The following is a 22,145-nucleotide window of genomic DNA, read 5'->3' as shown; positions in this document are numbered from 1 at the left end:
GCAGAACAAGGAAGATAGACGTTATCATCGACTGAGATTTTCAGCTCTCTTTTGAAATGTCAAATCAAATGGAGATTTGTTTGTTTGTTTGTTTTAAGCTTGTTTGGCCTTTATCAGAAAGCAGCTCTGGGCAGAAAATGATCATTTTGAGTCACTGTAGAGCACTATATAAAAGAGAGATGCTGTTCACTTATCCAGGACATTAGCCCTGTTTGAAAATACTTGGGGACCACTGTGGTGTTCAGCTGTCAGTATTCTTTCTGTGACTACTTACCTGGTACCTATAGTGCAATGCATGCCCCGCGATGTGGGGTACACACATGCTTCAGAGAACTGCTGCCCCAAGGAGTGCAGGGCAATATGAACTGGCTGAGAAACCATGGACACAAGGCAGGATGGCCACCATGTGGTCCGCATTGGCCACTTGTGCTGCGTGAGCTCAGGGCAGGGACAGTCCCGCTCAGCTGAGTGACTGAGATGACTGTGCACAAGAGGTGGTGTGGCATTGCACCCTGATAGATGGGACCGAAGGACACAGGTGCCAGGAGCCAGGAGAAGGATGGCTTCAGAATGCACCCAGCAATGTTTACTCATCTGTCTCTTTTACCTCTCCATAGTCACTCCTCTCCCGCTTCTCAGAAAGGCCCCCTTCAGGTGCCTCACTTCTACCACCTTGGTCCAAGACCTTCGTGCCTTCTGCCTGGACAACTACAAAATGGCCATTGTTTTCCAGCTATACTATTTGGCACCAAGTCATGTTTCTTAAAACACCTTTTTCTGCCATGCTTATTTCTGCTAAAAAAACAAAACCAAAGAAAAGCAAACCAAACCCTGAAGGCCTTCCTGCTCCTCTGGGGTCTGCCCCAAACTCTTGAGATAGACCTGCTTCCAGACAGGTGCTTGAGCTGTGTGTGGCTTGCTTCTCTTGAATTCCTTGGTGCTTTCTTGCCACAGACTTTTTATTCCCTACCTTTTTGTATCTCCTCTCTGGAGATAGATATGTTCATCCTCCCTAAAATGCAGTGAATATTTTTGGCCAAAATCTATCCAGAAGCCACTGCCTCTCAACTCTTCCTAGCTTTCCTGGACTTTCTGCTCTGCTCTGGTTATAAGTCAGGCACCATTGATGCACCTCATTTCTGTCTCATGGACACCACTCGGGCACTCCTGGCCATTAGGGATGAGGATCACCTTAATGCACCAACTAATGCATGGCTAGGACTAGTTAGGCACCTTCCCGGTAGACTGGTGTGCTCAACCTAGAGAGCTGAGCATAAGAGGATCGTTCTTCTACCTAAGGGAGGGAGAGGCACAGGCTTGGACTTGGCAGCAGTGTGGGTGATGAATAGTTAACCAAGACTTTTGGTGAAGACTAAAATCCTAATTAAGTATGATTTAATTCTGCTTATAGTGGCAGAAAAGGGTTCTTAGAATTCTTTTGTCTGATTACATCACTTGCTACATTAAGTTCATTAGGAATATTAGGCAATGAATAAAGGAGAAAGGAAATGAACCATTTTTAATGAATGAAGAATAGTATGGAGGCCATTTACTAGCCAAGATGAATAGTAGCAATAAACTGTGGATTCATTTCTTTGACACTGTATTTAAATGCATGCCAGTAGCCTGTTCTTTTCAGAAGCATGGGTAGATTAAGGAATGAGATTTACAGTGTCATTTGAAACTTTTTTTTTAAGGAGATGCTGTAGTTGATAATCTGAAAACTCTTAAATTATATGTTTGGAGAGCTCAGCTTTCTTACCTAGTTAGGATGAGAAAGAGGGGTTAGTATTCCATATCTTTCTGTTTCATTTAGATTACTATGTGGCTTCACTCACGAAGGGAAGGTTGCCTATTCCAAGCCAGCTACCCTTCAGAAACACATGCAGAAGCCCGTGCCCTACCACTGGCCTGGAGCCTGGGCTTCATATAGCCAAAGGCTTTTGCATAGATTTGTGACTGTGAAAGAGAATTCTCTCCAAAGTCTGAAGTTCTACCATATTTTCAAAGAGGTAGGAATTTTAACAGAGAAGTTAAAAGAAAGCAGTCATATGTTTCCATCACTGCCTAACCCTTTTAAAAGTATGTATTAAAATTCATGTCATTTGGATATTCATACCAACGACCTCAAAACTTTTCCTTTAACCTACTCCCCTCCTGTTCCCCCAGGAGAAGCTGTAGTGCATATAGCAATTAAGAGACAGCTGGTTTCTTCCCCAGAATGGGATTTTTCAAAAGTAGCTTTTAAAACACCCTCCTTGCAGGGAGTTCTGCACCCTGACATTCCTGCCTCCTCCTTCAGGTACACACTCACTCAGGACACGAGTGATTAAAGGTGGTAGAACCTTTGCTATACCAATAATTGTTGTTGTTAGCTTTCAGCTATCAGGAGTCAAATCATTTGTACCTTCAACATTAAAAAAAAGAAAGAAAGAAAAGAAAAAACGCCGTAAGGGGCACCTTGGCCTTAAGCAGCATTTGAGGCTGACTCCAGGCAGTAGAGCTGTCTCTGTCTCTCTCACTGCCCAGTGAGCCTGTCAGTTTTGCTTCAGAATCCTGTCTCAGGTGGGTCTCTTCTCTGCATCATCCTGGCCCGGGTCCAGGAGATCCTTACTATTGCCTAACACCTGAGGCAGCCTCATGTTTGCCCTCTCACCAGCGGAGTTGATTTCTAATAAAGCAGCCGAGGCATCTCTCCTAAAGACCCTAAGTTGAATATTCCCCCTTATCTACACTATCAGGTACAATTCAACAGTGTGGAAAACGTGATCCTTCTGTGGTTTGGTCTTGACCTTTCATGGTTGGGAGATAGAGATGGAATGGTACTAGGAGAGCAATAGAAAAAAATAGGGGAGGGAACCAACACTGAACAAGACTTGAGTCTGTGCCTGACATTTTTATATACACAATTCTATTTGGTCCTGTAAACAAACCATTTAAGGAGGCATTGTTTATCTACCCTCCTCCATCCAACCATTCATACATTTTTCATTCACTTATTCATTCAACAAGTACTTATTGCACCTACTCTGTGCCCAACACAGTTCAAAATCAAAACCCCTGTTCTCACGTAACTTACATTCTAGTCAGATAGGCATTAAGAAAATACCGTTATCTGCAGTCTACCATTAAATAAGCCACAGGACATTTTTAATCACACCATAGGACATTTTTAGTCATGCATCCATGTGCTCACAGTTGTGCTTAGGAAATTGTAACTCAGCAGAATGTATAGAATGGATTGAGATGGGGAGAGTCAGGCAGGGAGACCTGTTGGGACACTAGTAATTCAGGCAAGAAATAATGTGGGCCTGGAGAAGTCTTTGGCAGTGGAATTATGAGAAAGGATGAATAGCAGAATATTTATGGATTAAGAATCCCTGGTTCTTGGCTGCTGATAGGACGTGGAGAGCAAAGTTGGAGGGGACTCAAAAGTGACTCTGCAGTTTTAAGGTTAGAGAAGTAGGTGTCTGAAGTTTCCTTTAAGAACATATTGTGGGAAATGGAAAAAGATGAGGCCTGTGCTGTTGTGTCAATTTACAAACATCACATACTTAGAGAGACACAGCTATATCACTGCATGCTGGTCTGTGGCATTGTTTGAAGACATTAAATGAGTATTTGCAGGTTCTGATAATGCAAAGAGAGCCTTTGATGCAAAGGTGAATTAATTTCTACTGGGGGGTAGTGGGAGAAGATGAAAGACAAATAGGCAAGCAGACCAGCAATCGCTGCAGAAATATGCGATTAGTAAAGCTCACCCTTTTAATATTTAAGGACGGCATTTAAAAAACTCTTTGTTTGCAATTTCTGACAGTTTTTGCCTTGTTTTCATATGTGGCTTCCGTTGTAGCAAGTTCATTCCAATTAACATTCTTTTCAAATTGAGGACTGTTACTGTACTTCCTACAGAGGGTAAAGAGATAAGACTTTTTATTTTCCCTAAGCTGCAAGCTCACAGGGAGGAGGGCATATTGGTGACCTTGAATTCTCTAAGGAAGGGAGAAGTCCTCATTCTCAGTGCTGACCCTGGAGGGCCCCTGCTGGGCTGTTCTTTCTTTCCTGATGAGGCATTTTTAGCAAATGGTTGACAGAGATCTTGAGCAGAGGTTGAAGGCAAAAGGCAGGCAGGGGGGCGTGGTGAGTCAGCAACTGACTTAGGCATCTGCCAATTGCAATTTCATTGTATTTCATTTACCCCAAATGCTCCCACCCAGGTGTGATGAGGCTGTCATCCTGGGCTCTCGGTAGATGCTTCTAGCCATAAGGGTACAGCATTTCTGGAAGAGACCTAGATAAGGGGATTCCAGAAGATTGGAGTCAAACCATTCCCTTTAAACCTGGCATGGGTTCTCGTTTGGGTTTAATTTTTTTTCCCTCCATTTTGCACAGCTTTTTGCATATATGTTTATCTGTGTAAAAGATGTGGGTGATCACTAATTGACAGTGCTTTTTCCCTAAAATCTGTATGACACAGCAGCACTCTCCCTTAGTCATAAAGTCATTATTGCTCCTACAGTCAGTCAGGTATTCAGTGAAGACTTCCTATGCGATATATCCCTTTAAGGTTTAGCCACACTCAGAATTGTTTTTCTTTCCTTTCTCTCCCATTATATCATTAATACTCAGGCTTATCATTCAATTATTTTCTTTTGAAGTTTGCTATGAATTAATCGTATGCCCAAAAATATTGGACATTTATCTAAATGTCAGAGTGTAAAAAATGACATTTCAAAATCTAGTTTGATCCTGAGCAAATCTTTGAAGTATAAATGTGTGTGTATGTGTGTGTGTGTTTCTTCACATTTTACAGTAGAAGAAACAGAGGCTGATTATTTAAGGGATTTTTCTCCTGGAGATCAGGCTGGTAATTGGCAGAAACAGGAATGGAGGCCATGCATGTTTAACCCAAGGTGCTTTCCAGTCTGTGGTAAAAGGAAAGGTAAGCTACAGACTGAGTTCCCTGGGTCACTGATGTTACGGGAGCCTTGTGGCAGGAGAGTCCTGGTGCACAGTCTCAAGTCCCTTACTCCTTCTGCATCCCACCACGACTCCAGGGTAGCTCTGCAGTCACCTGTCTTGCAAATTACAATTCCACATAAAATTTCATTTGGAAAAACTAAACTGTGCTATTGGAGCTTAAAAACCACTGTACTAAGTTGTAGGAACTGTTCATTTTTTACTTTCTATATATATGTGCATCAGGTTCTGCTTCATTAAATAACTCAGAATTTACTCACTTATGAACATGTCTCTCTTTACTTCTAAGCTATTGATCTCATACAGAAATGGTAAAGCTTTAAACAGTGTTGGTTTTAAATGTGCTTAATGATGACCCTAAACTATTCCAAATGGTCCAATGGTTTAGAAAGACTTTGTAATGTTCTTTGAGAAGGGTTTGCTCCTTTGCATTTGAGATATTCCCACATATCTCACTTTCTCAGTTAAGGACACACCATCTAGCCTGACTGCTCTTCAGAGCAACCTTTTAATGTCTAAGCATTGGTTTAGGGTGGACGTGGGGTGGCGGCGTATGGAGTACTTATGCCAAGAAGAAGATTGAGACAATACAAGTAGTGTTGATGTCACTAAACTGTGGCCCTAGTCGAGAGAGATGTTGGCTCAGTCAGAGCCAAGAGAAGTTCTGTCAGAATGAATTTGGCCGAGTAAAAATGATGCTCTGAGTCACTGTCAACAATATTTCCCTGGCCTCTAGATCAAACATGTACATCATTATGCCTTGTGACATCCTGGGAGGTAATTTAACAGAAGTACTTAATTCTGAACCCCAGGCTGTGCAATAAAAAGGAGAGAGAGGGAGGAGGGAACATGGGGAGGAGAGATGAAAAAGAATTCTGCTGTAGACTGTAGGCTTCAGTGGAGAGCCTTGTACACTACGAACAGGAAAGCCGGGTTCTTACCCGGATGCTGAGCCCGGTGAGCTGTGCTGTATCCATGCAGTCCCAGCTCTGCTTCTCTGCTCCCTGTTCTGTGAGCATGTGCTCCTGGCGGTCAGTCTCCACAGAGCTGGGCTGGGCCTTCCACCCTCCTCACTGGCTGCTGCTGCCCACAGGGGTGCCAGGCCCTGTCAAACCAGCAGGACCACCTGGTTAGTTCCTCGGCCTTCACTCCTTCATGCAGCCACTTAGAAGTAATTTCCCCTCCTGCCTGTTCTCTGTACCTGCTGGAAGGCTCATCCCTATGGGGCAAAATTTCTGTCCTCAAAAATAGTTCCACATTTGTTAAACATTCTCCACTTACTCAGGCTAAGTGGTGAAAAGATTTTAAAGGCTTCTCCTGGTGGTCAGTGACGGTCAGAGCGGTGGCAGTGCTGGAGGCCACAGTGTCCGTGTCAAAGAGCTGTTGTCACCATCACTGTCCTAACTTCAATGCCACCAAGTCGGGTTTTCATGTTAATGTAGTCGCATTGGGGTCAACCTAAGTACCAAGGCTATGCTGCGCTGTGAGGGACGGCCATCTTTTTTTTGTCCATACCATTTGATCCCACCTTCTCATAACTGCATTATCACTTCTGCATTATCACCTCTACTGTATTCCTGGTCTTAAAGCTGAGATTAAACTCTCTGAACTACCAAGAACACATAGAAATACCTACCAATGCCACTGGGAGCTGGAATTACTGCCACTCATGCAGACTCCCCAAAGCTGCACAGAGAGTGCAGTACACCCCTTGCACACAGGTTCCCTTGGGCTTGAGGAGTGGGCATTGGTGCCATGAACATATGGGGCCCTAATCAGGACACCGTGTTTAGAGGGGAAAATGGAGCGGTGATTCCTTTTTACATCTTTTTTTAACCTCTTAGCTGTCCTCAAGTACAAGGAGGTAGGTGCAATTCTGTTTATTGCACTTTTAAAGACCTCTGCAAGGCCCAATGAAAGGACTGCTGCATTTGGAAGCTGGTCTGCCGACAACGCTCAATTGGCATATTGCCGTTCAGTCCTTAACCACTCTGAGCTCAAGTTTTCTTACCTGTAAAATAACAATAATAATACTCCTCCTGACTTCTGGGTCTCAGATGAAGGAATGCATATTGACTCTTTCCTGATTATACCCAGTAGATTCCTAGCATGCTTTGGAAGTCCCTGGAAGGAAGCTTTGGGGGAAGAGTGAGCATACATTCCTCCTCCCTACTCCCCAGAACCAGCTCCCTCGGATTCAGTAATAGGGCAGAATTTTCCAAAGTGTGACCTGAGGCATATTAGTTCTTTAGACTCTTAACAGATGTTATATTAATCCTGGATCCTTTACTCAAACTGGTGAGAAAATAGAGATTAGATTTTTTTGAAAGATTTTGTCTTCCTTATTTTTTTTTGTACTACAGGATTTTTCAGAGCTTTTACAATGCTCCTGTGTTTGTGATTTGAAGAAGTGAAGCAATGTGCAATTCTCCCAGACGTAGCTGAGTATTGAGACCTTTTCTGAGGAGAATTTCGTAGGACTAATATTCCTTGTAGACTCTGTTGCTAGGAGATAAAAAATAGGACATAATTCAATGCCAACTATATGGGGTTGTGAAATTGTGATTTGTAATAAGAAATACATATTTGATCTTCCTTAGGTGATTGTATAGAGCTCCTAAAGCCCTTGGAATTGGTGGAAGTAGTGAGAGAGAAAAAGGTGTCTTTTGTTAGGTTAATGAGGTGATTTTTAAGGATAAGACTGGTCACCAAGAGAGTCAAAGCTGTGATCAGAGGGTTGTGACTCTCAGTCCCATCCCTTAACCTCCCAAGAAGGGGAGGGGGCCTGGAGCTTCAATCAATAGACAATGGCCAATGATTTAATCAATCACACTACGTATTGAAGTCTCCATAAAACCCAAAGGGCAGGGTTCAGAAGACAGCTTCCAGGTGGGTGAACACAGGGAGATTTGGGGGCAGTGGCATGCTCAGAGAGGGTATGGAAGCTCCAGACCCTTTCCCAGTATGTTACCCTATGTATCTCTCCCATTGGGCTATTCCTAAGTTATATCCTTTCATAGTAAACTGGTGATCTAGTAAGCAAAATGTTTCTCTGTGTTCTGTGAGTCACTCTAGCAAATTAATAGAACCAGAGAAAGTGGGGACCTCTGATTTATAGCCAGTAAGTCAGAAGTACAGGAAGCAACCTGGATTTATGACTGGCATATAAAGTGGGAGTGCAGGGGCCCATCTTGTAGTACTGAATCCTTACTCGGTGGAATCCGGCATTATCTCCAGGTAGGTAGTGTCAGAATGGAGTTGGATTGTTAGGTCACCCAGCTAGAATTGCTTGCAGTGTGGGTAACACCCCATCCCCAGTGGTGGAATTCGGTTCAGAACTGTTTTGCGGTGCGTGCTGTAAGTGATCAGAAAGTTAAGAGTATGGCCTAGAGTAAGGCTAGTGAAGAAGGGGATTGGGACTTAAAGGACCCATGGATTTTGGAAAGGTGGATGGACAGAGACAGGCCATGAGCCACTCAGAGATAGTTGTGACAAAAGGAAAAAAAAAAAAAAGAAGAAAAAGAGATTTGAAAAAGTAGCAGTCAGAGGAGTAGTAGCAAATACCAAGCTTTTACTCTAGACCAAGCAGTTGAGTTACTGCCTTAACTGTGTTTTAGCATTTTATCAAGATTCTTGATATAGAGGCAATCATCATCTCCATATTAGGAGGAGAAGAGAGGTTAGATAATCTGTTCAGAATCACGCAACTTCTAAGAAATACAGCCAACATTAAACTCAGGCTTCCTGACTCCAGATCTCTGCTCTTTATTACAAGGACCCTGTCCAGGGAGATGACAAGGATTAGGGGTGGGGGACTAATGGGTTGGTGAGTGGTGCCAGCCAGAAATAATGCTGGAAAGACTCAGCAGTTCTGGATCTCAGAGGACCTTGAGACTCTGGCATAGAGCTCAGACTCATGTTCAGGGCCATGCATACAGGTGTGTATGTGTGTAGTCGTATAGCTGTACACTGCACAAGATACCCTGTGGAGTGCCAAATAGGGGACTACATCAGTCCAGAAGAAGGGGCACATTTTAAAAATATGCATGATTAGGAGTGGCCCCAAGGATATTGAGCAAAAGAAATTCCACCATCTCCTGCAGTGAACTCACAACATAGGAATGTGTCATGGTGAACTTAAAAGAGACATACTTAAGAAAACAGAGTATTTACTGGCAACCAGCACTGTCTATGGTTCATTTGTTTTACTCACCAGCTATGGTAGAAATCATGTGTTGACACATAATAGCATAGAGAACATCAGCTTAGGTCCACCAAAGGGTGCCATGGGAAAAGAAAATCCTAGAAAGCCTACACCCACAGACTGGCTTTGGGAGAAAGAAGAGTTGTTTTACTTATGATTTTTTTGGTTTTGGCTTACCAGTAAGCTAGCTGCATGCTCAATTTATTTGTTCAGAGTATGCATTTAGAAACTAATCCAAGCAACTCAAGTTTATCAGTATATTTGTTTCATTTTAGCAAGGACAGCTAAAGAATGAGGCAATTTTTAGATCAGTGGTTTTCAAACTCGTTCAGGTGGTTAGACATCTAAAGTGTAATGCAAGATTGCAATATTTCATTTTATTTTTAATATTTAACTCCATAAACTAAGACAATGTGCCACAGTGAAACTATGATTACATTGTGTGGAGCAACATAAAATCACATCCATGGACATTCATGTCTACCAAAGAAGAAGCTTCCATGATCAAATGATATTCAAAAATTTCTCAATTATGTATCTATTACCTATCATTTTTTAAATTAAGTAGCCTTATATTTGATGTGGAAGGCATCTGTATTTAAAGGAAAAATTATGGAGCAAAACACAATTCTGACCATATTCAATTGTTCTCATTTTGTGGGAGACCAAATATATTTTGGTAACGTTATTTGGATGTTTTACCTGTACATGCATTGAGAATCATGGTTCTAGATATATGTCTTAGTCCCTTTGGACTTCCATACAATGTACCCACAGGTGTGGTGACTTATGAACCACAGAAGTGTATTGCTCACCGTTCTGGAAGATGGAAAGTAAGATCAAGGAGCCAGCATGGCTGGCTTCTTGTGGGGGCTCCCTTCTGGTTCATAGCTGGTGCCTTCAAGCTGTGTCTTCATATGGTGGGAAGGGCTTGAAATCTCCATGGAGCCTTATTTATGAAGCACTAATCCTGTTCAGGAGGGTTCTATCCTTATGGCTTAAACAACTCCCAGAGTTGCACGTCTTAATAGTATCATCTTTGGAAGTTAGGATTTCAACATATACATTCTGGCAGGACACACAAACATTTAGACCAAAGAATTATGCATATTTGCAAGAACTGTTTCACGTCCATCCTTTGATAATATGTTAAGTGCTTAACATAGGCTATGTTTTACATCTGTCATTTCAGAATCATAATATCCCTATGAAATAGGCATACATGAGGAAACTGAGTCACACAGAGGTCAAGTAACTTGTCTAGAACTCCACAGCTAATTTGTAAGTGAGCCATGATTCAAATGAAGACCTGAGAGACTGTACTCACATGAAACCATGGTGTTACTGGGATCAGTTTCATCTGCTGCAGTCCATACAAATTTCCACTGGTCCAAGTACCTGATCCCAGGCATGGGATGTCTAATGGCAGAGTTTCCAGGATGGATGTGGGTGCTGAGGCGTGGTGACTGGGCACCTTATATCCTGCCTGTTCTCCTTGTGGATGCACTGCTCTGGTTACCCATATGACTAGAAGTTCAGGGCAGCTTGATAAGATGCTCTGACATGGTGTATGTTCCCCATCTATCACCGTCTCTCCTTTGGCTGCCATCCTCTTCGGAAGCCCCATGCAAGTCAGTCTTCTTTGTTACGGCCCCAGAGTTGAGACTTTCTTATTAGGCCATGAAATCTTGACTGTGTAGGGTCCTGTACTCTGAAACCTTATCATTTCTAGGTTCCCCTCACAAACCCATGAAATCTTAAGCATGCTCTAGATCTCATCTCCTCAGGGCCACACTGAATCTTTGTCAGTTCATTTGCAGCTAGTCATGTCTCAATATTACCCTACATGTGAGAGGTAGTACGATTATAATCCTTAAAGTGGGAATTTCCATATCTGTCCCTCACTTGAAATAATGGAGCCAGAGATGTCTGAAATCCTGGATTCATGTCAGTTCCACATCCCATTTGAGTTTATTTACTTCTCCAAGCCTCAGTTTACTACTCTGTATAGTAGGAGTGGTTACATCTAGACTAAAGGATTATTAAGAAGATAAAGTTGGGATATTCTGAGAAACTGCATTAATTATAAATGAATGACAATTCATTTTTTCAAGTGTTTCTAATACCCAATTCTATCAAGACTTTATCAGCCACCCTAAGTGGAAGAGATCATAAATATCCCTGTGTTTTATCAGTAAGAAGAACCAGGGTAGAAGTTTACACAATTTGCCTAAAATCTGGTCAGGAGCAAAACCAGAAGGAACCTATTTCCTATCTCAATCTCATGGTTTAGGGGAAATCAACTTTTCTGTGCTGTGAAAAACACACTATGAAGTGTGTGGCCACGCTTGCCTACTCTGCCTGTGTGATTGGGTGGTGCTCGGGGAAAGGGGACAAGACCCCTCCCTTGCCCACGCCATTTGGAAGAAGCCTTTGAAAGCTGTCTGAGGTAGGACGGTCTTCTCTTTCTAGTGAAAGTCCCCAGCTCTACATCAGCTTTCACATTTCTCATCAGAGGTCAGAATTTGGAGGGGCGTTCAGCTTATTCTCTACCCGAAGTGGGGGAAGGAGACGGGATGTGGAGGATGGGGGAGTTCACTGACAGAGGCCTAGGAAGACCAGCGCACCAACCCTTCCCATCCATAGTGAAGGAGGGGAAGATGGTGCAGGGGCCACCCTATTTAGAGTCAGAGCATGGGTTCCAGTCATTTGTAGGCTGGGGGACTCTTGAAAAGTGTCTGACCTCTCCTCAGTTTGGTACCCTTTGAAACTGAGAGCCTCACACCTAGTTCATTAACTTATAAGGTTCAAAAGAGGAATCAGAGCACCTGCTTTAAAATGCTTTCTGAGCTGTAAAATTGTATAGGATTGTAGATATAGATGATCTGGCTTCTGTGACCCTGACCCACAGCTTCATGTCAAGTTCTTGCTTCGCTTCTCACTGTCCCAGAAACAGATGGAAATCTAGAGTCCTCGGCCTTCTTGCTTTGACTGCATGGTCTGGAAATGAAGCCTATGTATGTGTGTTCTCAGATACCTCTCTGGAAGAAGTGTGGCACAGACCAGGCCATTTAGAAAGCACAGTTGTTATTTGTGTTTCCTTCTCTCTCCCGCAGTCACCCCACTGTGCTTTTAAGGAGGGTTGGGGAGAGAGAGCTGAACCCCTGTGGTGAGGAGTAATGAGTTTCCCTAGCTTTTCTGTGAACCAGCTCTTTAGAAAGCTAACCTTCTCCCCAGGCACTCACTACTAATTAAGAGTGGGGTGGCAGTGTTGGTGGGTATCTACTGAAGCAGTTCTCCAGTTTTTTTTCATAGCTTGCACATCAACTTCTCTTTTTGTTCTTAACCATCTGTGAGTAGTCATGCGGTGGAGAAGGCTCGGGGACTGTGCACCCAGCCTCACGCAAGTGGCAGTGTGACTGGGACTCAGTTTCCCTCCGGAGTTAGTTGCAGCATCTGCAGTTCAAACTGCCTGGTGCTCCTAACTCCATGTCTTTGGCCACTTCACTTTCTCTCTGTAATACTCACCTTCACTACCTGTGAAACAGAACTAGCAGAGCCCCCCTCAGCAGGGCTCTGAGTATTTCTAAATGATAGAATGCCTGGTGCAGAATTTCTTCTCAGGGGCTGGCCTCTATGGATATTTTAATGAATCCCTTATTTAGCAAACAGTTGTTGACCATCTACTCTTTGTAGGACAAGATGTTAGTATGGAGGATCTTGCAGAAAATATTCCAGATTTTCAGGGACACTAAAATGCCAGAAGCAGCTGTCTCTGTTCAAACCAATGAGAAGCAAAGACACGCCCACAAGCTGGGGCGTTGAAGAAGGAATCTCTGGTGGGAAAGAAGTCTCGTCTTCCTCCCTGCAGAGCGCCACAGACAACTGAGGAAAAGGAAGGTGGGGTTTTGATCACATGATCAAAACCTTTTCCCAGTACATAGCTGAGGACTTATTTTAACTGCATTTTGTGCAGTATTTCTGTAAATCTGCTACAAAGGAGAGACCCCCTAGCTTCCCTCTGCACCCCCAGCTCTGCCCCTGGGCCTTGGTGCGATAGTTTTACTCTGAGATCTGCAGCCTTTGTCTTCTCTCCCCCTACATTGTTTGGAAGCACAACCTTCCAAATGCCATTCCTCTTCTGAAGCCAATATATTTTTTACAGTTGGGAGTTAGCTGCAATGTCTTTCACAGCTCGCAAGTCATTGGGAAGATTTGATGTTCATTCTGCTAAAATATTGCTGCCTGAAGATTCAACTGTGAAATGCAGCTGTCTGTGTGTGTTCTCTCTGAGCAATACACCCAACATATGTAGGCATACACGTGCACACACACTCATGCACATGTACACAGGTTATAAATGAAAAAAACTAGCAGATGAATGTACATTTATTATGTGAGGGGATTCTGCGTAATTATAAGTATCATTCATCCTGACCAACTTTGAAGGTTCCATAACCAATAAGGATCTGGTTTCTATTCAGTTGGTGTGTGTGTGTGTGTGTGTGTGTGTGTGTGTGTGTGTGTGTGTGTGTGTGTGTACGTGAGAGAGAGAGAGAGAGAGAGAGAGCTGAGAGAGGGAGGGAGGAAGGGAGAGAAAGGAGACACAGTCTCATCTAAAAAGACTATTTGCTGTCTAACTTCTTTATAGCCATGATTTCTACACTGGAAGTCTTTATAAGTCTTTATAAAAGAGAGAGGAGAGACTTTTGAAACAGACAACCTTAGAGTCAAATGTTGGCTTTTGTCACTTTGTGAATTATATGAACCTGAGTGAGTTACTCAGATTCATCAAGGTTTACTACCTCATCTGCAAAGAAATGCCACCCACCTCTAAGAACCTTTGTTAGAATTAAATGTGAGCATATAAATAAAATGTTCTTTTACTTTTAAAGAACAGTGTCTGACAAACCCTAAGAAATCATCTTTCCCACCCTTCCTTCCATCTGTGGGGGTTTATTTAAGTGGGTAATAGAATTATTCTCACCCTTCTCACACATTCCATCTTTAAAGCCTTAGGGTCCTGATTTTAATCTGACTTGCATCTCCCAGGACACACCTCTTAGCAGAATGAGACAGAGCTCAAGGTTACCCCTCAGCTACTCTCATCAACTAGCCTGTGGGCCAGTTGTATTAGGTGATTTTAAAAAATGCAATGATTCCCAACAGTTTTGAAATTGACACCTATGTTCAGAATGGTCGTGATTAACAGCCTAAAAAAGAAAACTCTTCACTCTTGGTTTGAGGCATGCCCTCTTGGAACAATAGTTGCAGGAATACTTTTATGCTACTGTTTAAATACTCTTTACTCATACCGAAAATTCACCCAGAAATTGAAGGGCTTCAAAAATCTCTGTAAAATTGAAGCTCTCCACATATAGATTTTCAAGTGTAGAATCAACGGCTTCATTGGGGTTAAGGCTTAAGAGGAACGGTCCCGCGGTCACCCCTGCTGTAAATCAGATTGCTGGATCAGGAGCATGGAATTTACTGCTTTTCACAAGGGGAATCTCCTCATCCCAGGCAGAGGAAATATATATCCCACAGACTCATTTCTACACCCACAAGAGGGAAAAAATCTGTGCTCATTATTACTTTAAAAAAACCTAGAAATCTTACTAAATTTCATGCATTAAAGAAACCTTCATATCATGATTAATGCTAAGAAAACCTGATTTATATTCACAACCAAAGACAGAACATGGTGCAATGCAGTATTTCCCAAACTTGTGTTGCTGTGTTATCCTTTTTCAAATTAAATCTGGGATAACTCACAACATACCGATACATAACAGATGATAAAGAATGGCTCTTGTTGAGGTTGGGGGTGTGAATCCCCATCTGCTTGGCCTCCTTTTTGCTGCTGGACCACTGGAGATTTCTTGACCTTGTACGATTGGGTGTTCTTTCTGTTTCATGTTCCTTCAAAGTCTAAACTCCTCTCAAAGAGATTTTCAAATGCCCTGGTAGTTTACATTCTCAAGGTTATCTCTGCCTGCACATTTAGATCTGTACCTTCTTTACCATCCACACCCAAGCCACCACTTCAGAACAACAGAGCCACAGGGAACACAGTTGGAAACTACGGGTTCCCAGGCCTTTTTCCCCTGTCCAGTGAGGGAGTTAAACATGGTCTTCCTGTTCTGATGCTCGCTTGTTCTGCTTTGATTGATGGGTTTCCATTAAGTGCACATCTTCATCTCCCACATGTGAGCAGCCCAGGTCCTCACGTTCTCTTTTCCCCTGGCTATGCCTTCAACAAATAATAAACGGTCAACGACTATGGAGCTGTCATGTTCCAGTCTCTGTGTCAGGTGCTGAAAACAATGATTTTTTAGAAATACTCATTGCTTTTATTTCAAAGTATTTGATGATGCATTAGCATTATCTCTACCTGTTTCCTGCAGATGTGCCATGTTTGAATAAGGTCGACCATGGCAATGGGGGTATTTCAGTCCAACCAAAGAGCCATATCCTGCTTCCCACTCCGGGAGCTGTACCTGAACACTGAGGAAGTGTCTGGAGCAGGTGAACCTTGTGCAGGCCTTTATTGTTATAATCACTGTGCTGCATTCCAGTGGCTTGGGTCCTGTTTCCTTTGCTTTGGGAGCTTTTCGAAGGCAGGGACTGTTGTACTGATCTCCAGGCTTTCATTGCTTAGCCTGCTGCCAGGCAGATAGAGGAGGTGCTTTGTTCATGTTTGATGAACCAGTGACTGTGACATGACTGTGATGGGAGGAAGCCCAGCAGCTAGAGTTTCCCACTCAAAAGCTCCTCATTGCCATATGTATTGTCTTGTTGGGATGCTTTCTGTCAAGATAATGGTCTGTAAGGGGCTGATGGAAATAGGCTGCAAATCTTGAGGCCAGTATTATTAAGCAGTATCCTGTTCCTCTTGTAAGAAGGAGGATTCCTTACCCGAGACTCTAAGTCAGGCTGTCAAGACATTTTTTCCACTAAAGTAGCTTTTTATCTCTGAGGTCAGCAAGCATTTTCTAAAAAGGGCTAGGTAGTATGCATTTTCAGCTTTGTGTGCCATATAGTCTCTGATATAACTACTCAGTTCTGCTGTCATAGCATGAAAGCAACCATAGATAACTGGTAAATGAATGAGCATAGTTGTGTTCTAGTAAAACTTTATTTGCAAAATCAGGTGGTGGGACAGATTCATCTCACAGGTTATAGTTTGCTGCACTTATGCAGAAGTCTCACAAAGTTCTTAGAAATTCTAACTTAGACTGTCTTTACTTGCCACTCATGAAAATAGAGTAGATGACCACTAGAGATTTCTTGGCTTTGTAGGATTGGGTAGTCTTCCTGTTCCATGCTACTAGGAAGTCTAAAATACTCTCAAATAGCAATCAAAAACACTGTCAAACTTATTAAAAGCATGAGTACAGCACTATTCATTGAAGGTAAGGAGAAGAAGAAAACAGAAGGTTACCTGGCAAAAATGTAGAAATCTTCTCATTGAACATTAAGTAATCCCAATATTTAAATGTCCTTCAGCTATCCCCAAACTAGAAGGTATTAATTGGGAATTTCTCCAATATACCCCTAAACTTACACCAACCTGCTCTCTCCGTATTTCTTTTTCTATTGCTCAGATGTAAAACCTAAACCTTCCTATGTGCCATGCAGAGCAGTTTGGGTACCTTGGACCTTGGAGCATCCATGCTGCCATGTTCTTCTCTTCAACCCATGTCTCTTAGTGAGGCTAAACGTCCTTTAACTAGCCAAAATAGTCCCTCCCTTATTGGGATATGGAGGTGTTGCCTCAAACATGTTCCCCCACATTAGAGTTGCATGCTGTTGTCCAGATACATGCCCAGCTCATGATGGTCAATGCCCAAAGTGCATAGGACTTGATGAAATTTGCCTTTAGGAGGAATTCATTCTGTTTCTCTTTCTAAAGACGTCTGATCACAGCTCACAACTTAGCAGTTATGGGGGGTGGGATTCTAGGTCCTTGTCCAGTACAATCTCTCCATTTCCAGAAGAGATCATTGAAGCTCACAAGGGGAAATGACTTGCTTGAAACCCTGTTAAGATTTAAGATGTAGGACTAGAACTCAAATCTGGAAATTTTTACCATACAAGAGAGTAATATCTATCAGGTTATGTTATCTAAAAAATCACTAGGCACTTTTATTATTTTTAATACAGTTCATTACACATTGATTTGTACTTTTAGTAAATCAGTTCTCATTAATTCTATCAATAATTATTTCAGTGATCATTTCTGTAATTGTTCCTGAAATGGGATATTAATAGTAATAATATAAGGAGAATCTGCAGGAGGAAGAAAACTGGACATGTGCTTTTCTTCCTGGTTTAGCAAAGGACATGATTCTGGAGGCAGTGATGCAAATGAGGGAAGAAAAGAGGTCTTCCCTGAAGTAAACTTTCATAAAACTATGTCGCTCTGTGATCTCTTCTGTGTTTTTCCTCACCTCATGAGATATATATTTCCTTTAATAAAGGCAAATGCTTATGTAACTCTATGTTTTTCAAAGTGCTGTCACATGTCATTATATATCATTTGATCCTCACCAAAGACATTAAGCCATAGTGAATAAACCAGGCTATAAGTTACCTTAAAAGACTACATGCCAGCCCGCCAGCCGGCCAGCTTTCCCCAGTGACACCCAGACTGCCCTTCATGTTCTTTCTAACGTCAACAGTACAAAGATATTAAGTGGGTCTCTCTCTCTCTCTCTCCTCATCACCTCTCTCTCAAATACTGGCCAATAGTTATGGAAAAGAAGAGGAATTTTCAGATTTTAACCTCAGAGAGCTCTTTCCTCATTCAAGGTGCACAGAATGAGATAATAGCTTTGGAATCATACAAACATTAATCAGCCAATGTGGAAATTCTTTTTATGTTGAGAACCTCTTTTCTCCAGTCTCCTTAAGACAGTGCTACACTAAATTAAGGAGGAATCTAGAGACTCCATGGTATAACATAGCCAAAAGTATTTCTGGGAAGGATTTTGTAAAAAAATATTTTCAATCAAACCGGACCAAAAGGGATTTAAGAAATTGATCAAATATCCCACCTTATGGGGTGTATATTTAATTTTTATAAGCAGTTGTGCAATGGATAGATACTGACAGCAGACTTTCTGGCTGATTTCAAACAAATAATGCATTCATTTTCTCATGCTCACCTCTTGTTAATGATTGAATTTCTTTCCATGTATGTTCTGAGTGAAGCTGATTTGGCTTGGTGCTGCCTAATAATCACATATTACATTTTTTGTTTTTTTGTTTTTTATTGGTCTGCTTGTATACCTGTTCTCCACATTTGAAATTAAACCAGCCCAGCACTATAATTGAGAGAGAAAGAGCTTCAGCTTTAATTATTCTCAGTAATAGATATGACAATAAACGAGCTCGTCCACAGCCATTACATCAAGCAGTAGTGTCATCAGGTCACTGCTCTTGACACCCGAAAGCTGTCACCTGAAGTGCTCTATGATATGGGGCACTGCTCTCTTGAATCATAGCTGTTTCTTCATCATCTAGAGTTAAGGAGGGGTTGGGGGAGGGGAGTGTGTCTCAGTTGCATCCACAGAATATGGTGTGGTGAAAAAGACAAAGGCTGTGGTCGAGACTTAGATTTGCTCCACAGCCCTCCCCTTCACTGGCTGCGTGATATTGGACAAGCAGCCCCCTTTCTCTCAATTTTCTTGTCTCTAAAGCAAAGATGAGAATCCACATCCTGACTACATGAGTCATTTTTGTAAACACTTAAGTACTGCAGGATTAATGAGTGTTAGACTTCTCTCCTGGGCTGTCCCAATAGCTTCCTTGAATGAATGAAAGTATGTGTTCAGATTGAGTTCCACCTAATTTTCATACCCATTTTCTAATGGCTTCAAATGACGAAAAGGGAAATGTAAAGAGGAAAGAAAGTAGCAAAGGGAAAAACTGATCTATAGACTTTATGATCGCATCTAAAAAATCCGTATTTGCTTCAGTGAACTGTCTTTACTTTAAGAAAATCTGAGCTGACACCCCTCAAGATGACAAGATGGCACCGAGTCATCTCAGCATTGGGAAGCCTCCAGAATAGCAACCAAATAGGCAATTCCTTACCCATCCCACCCTTCCTTTTCCCCTCCCTCCCTCCCCTCTCTCCTTCCTTCCTTCCTTGAGGCTCCTGGAGGCTCTGTTGGTAAAGAAATGACATCTGAGCATTTTGAGGCCACAGAAAATTTCCGCATGGTAGAAGGAGCATAGTTTGCATTAAATGTCAAATAAATCATTAATTTATTCATTGACCCTTCAGTACAACAATTAAGTACTAGGTACTGGCATTGGCTTTGAGATGACCAAGCATTCTCGTTGCCCTGTGGAGTCTAGTCAGGGATGGATTCTGAAGGTGAGCAGCAGAGCTCTCAGAGGTAAGGAGGCATGTGTCCTGAGCTCCTTGGCCATGGGGGGAGCATTCTAAGCAAACCAAGTGAGTCAGTGAGAACGGAGAAGTAAAACCAAGGCCAAGTGTCAGGAAGTGAAACTGATTTCCTCCGGGCAGTCATCTATTTAATCAATGGCACTTTAAGAGATATTGTTAACCAGTTGTGCAAATCATTCCTGAAGAGAGTTTGTTTCTTGACCAACAGGAACAAATAAAGATTTATTGTATTTCCAAGCACATCTTTCCATGTGGCTGAATTATGGGATCAGGGAATTAACAAAGTCTCTCTTGGTAGAAATTAGCTTGAAAGAGCAACTAACTCCTCTTACACATTGACCAGGATTTTTCTTTTTCTTTTGGTTGGTTTTTTTTTTTTTTTTTTTTTTTTTATTATTGAAGGGAAGTTGACAACAGTATTGCATTACATTAGTTTCAGGTGTACAACACAGTGATTCAACATTTATATACATGATAATTCTAGGTACCAGGTATCACCATACCAGGTTGTTACAATATTTTGACTATATTCCTTATGCTATACATTACATCCCGGTTACTTATTTATTTTACAATTGGAAGTGTGTTTATGTATATATATATATGTATATATATATTTTGTGAGGGCTTCTCTCATATTTATTGATCAAATAGTTGTTAACCACAATAAATTTCTGTATAGGGGGGTCAATACTCAATGCACAATCATTAATCCACCCCAAGCCTAATTTTCGTCAGTCTCCAATCTTCTGATGCATAACGAACAAATTCTTACATGGAGCACAAATTCTTACGTAGTGAATAAGTTACATGGTGAACAGTGCAAGGGCAGTCATCACAGAAGCTTTCGGTTTTGTTCATGCATTATGAACTATACACAGTCAGTTCAAATATGAATACTCATTTGATTTTTAAACTTGATTTATATGTGGATACCACATTTCTCTATTATTATTATTTTTAATAAAATGCTGAAGTAGGTAGATACGAGATAAAGGTAGAAAACAGAGTTTAGTGTTGTAAGAGAGCAAATGTAGATGATCAGGTGTGTGCCTGTAGACTATGTGTTAATCCGAGCTAGACGGGGGCAATAAACATCCATGTATGCAGAAGATTTCTCTCAGAACATGAGGGGGGAGGTTCTAAGCCTCACCTCTGCTGCTCCCCATTTTCTCACCACATGGCCCCCTGCGACTGTGCCTGTCTTAGGTTGTTCCTCCCTTGAGGAATCTTACCCGTCTCTGGCTCACCAGTCATCTTCCGGGATCATACAGGGAAATGTTAAGTTGGTAAGTGAGAGAGAAGCCTTATTGTTTGAAAAGGTTAGCTTTTTACTTCTTTGCATATTTATGCCCTGTGGCTTCTATGCCCAGCATTTGTCTTGAGGTGTCTTTACCACTTGGAAGAATTATGATACTCGGTAAATTCGACATGTGGCACGAGTTCTATTTAAAGGTTGTGATTAGGTAGGAAGAAGAAAAGCTATAGAAGTAGCAGGCAGAGGAAAACCTGGGAAGATTGATTATTTCTTTGACATATCTTCTTGTAGAGTAACTTCAGCATGGATACGTTTTAAACTACTAATTAAATTGTGCACACACATTAACATAATAGGAATATAGTTACCTAACCAAAGCATACCTGTAATTACCAGCCATCTCCAGTGAAACCAAGAAAACCAGTTAGGCACCTTAGGCATTTGTGAAAACTTATCTATGATATGGTGGATATTGTCTGACTGAACTTAAACAGTCTGAGAGATTTCAGATAAACTAGAACAACCCATTCCTGGGGACTGTTCATATCCCATATGTTCTTTTAACGATAAATAGTCTGTGGTTGTAAGATTTTGGAGTGCTACAATTTGCACTTCTCCTAATTCTTGGTTGAGTTCCAACAGTATAGATCCAGTCCAATTTTTGTTTTACTGTATGCACAGGCCAGCTTAGATAACTCCTTCATCATTCCCATGGCAAGTCCAGGAACTGGTGGGATGAGTGCATCTACACCTGTGACAGTGCGTGGATCTTTGTTGGAGTTTTTTTTTTTTTTGCTGATCATCTTCTGTCATGAGTCTTCCCGAGAGTGCTGATCCTGGAAGTTCTTTTTCATATTGTATCTTAGTTCATTTTTGGGGTAGCCAAATTAGGCTTTGATCCTCTGTATAAACACAAACAGACCCTTTGCCTACACTTTTATATGCCCTTTATATCATTGTGTAGAACTCATTAGAGGTCACCACATAGGAACTGCTTTTTTTTTTTTTTTTTTAATCATTAATCTACACTTACATGACGAATACTTTGTTTACTAGGCTCTCCCCTATACCAGGTCCCCCCTATATACTCCTTTACAGTCACTGTCCATCAGCGTAGCAAACTGTTGTAGAATCACTACTTGTCTTCTCTGTGTTGTACAGCCCTCCCCTTTCTCCTACCCCGCTATGGATGCTAATCTTAATACCCCTCTTTTTCTGCCCCCCCTTATCCCTCCCTACCCACCCATCCTCCCCAGTCCCTTTCCCTTTGGTACCTGTTAGTC

The 22,145-nt window shown here is 41.8% G+C and overlaps 1 protein-coding gene across 5 annotated transcripts in view; it reads left to right on the top strand.

Annotated features, from left to right (window-relative positions):
- CTNNA2 (catenin alpha 2) overlaps nucleotides 1-22,145 on the top strand; it is a 1,127,693-nt gene that overhangs the window by 503,343 nt on the left and 602,205 nt on the right. The window lies entirely within an intron of this gene.

This window comes from Manis pentadactyla, chromosome 2, assembly GCF_030020395.1.
Source record: "Manis pentadactyla isolate mManPen7 chromosome 2, mManPen7.hap1, whole genome shotgun sequence".
Classification (NCBI taxonomy): domain Eukaryota; kingdom Metazoa; phylum Chordata; class Mammalia; order Pholidota; family Manidae; genus Manis; species Manis pentadactyla.
This window is presented reverse-complemented; position numbering and strand designations above follow the sequence as displayed.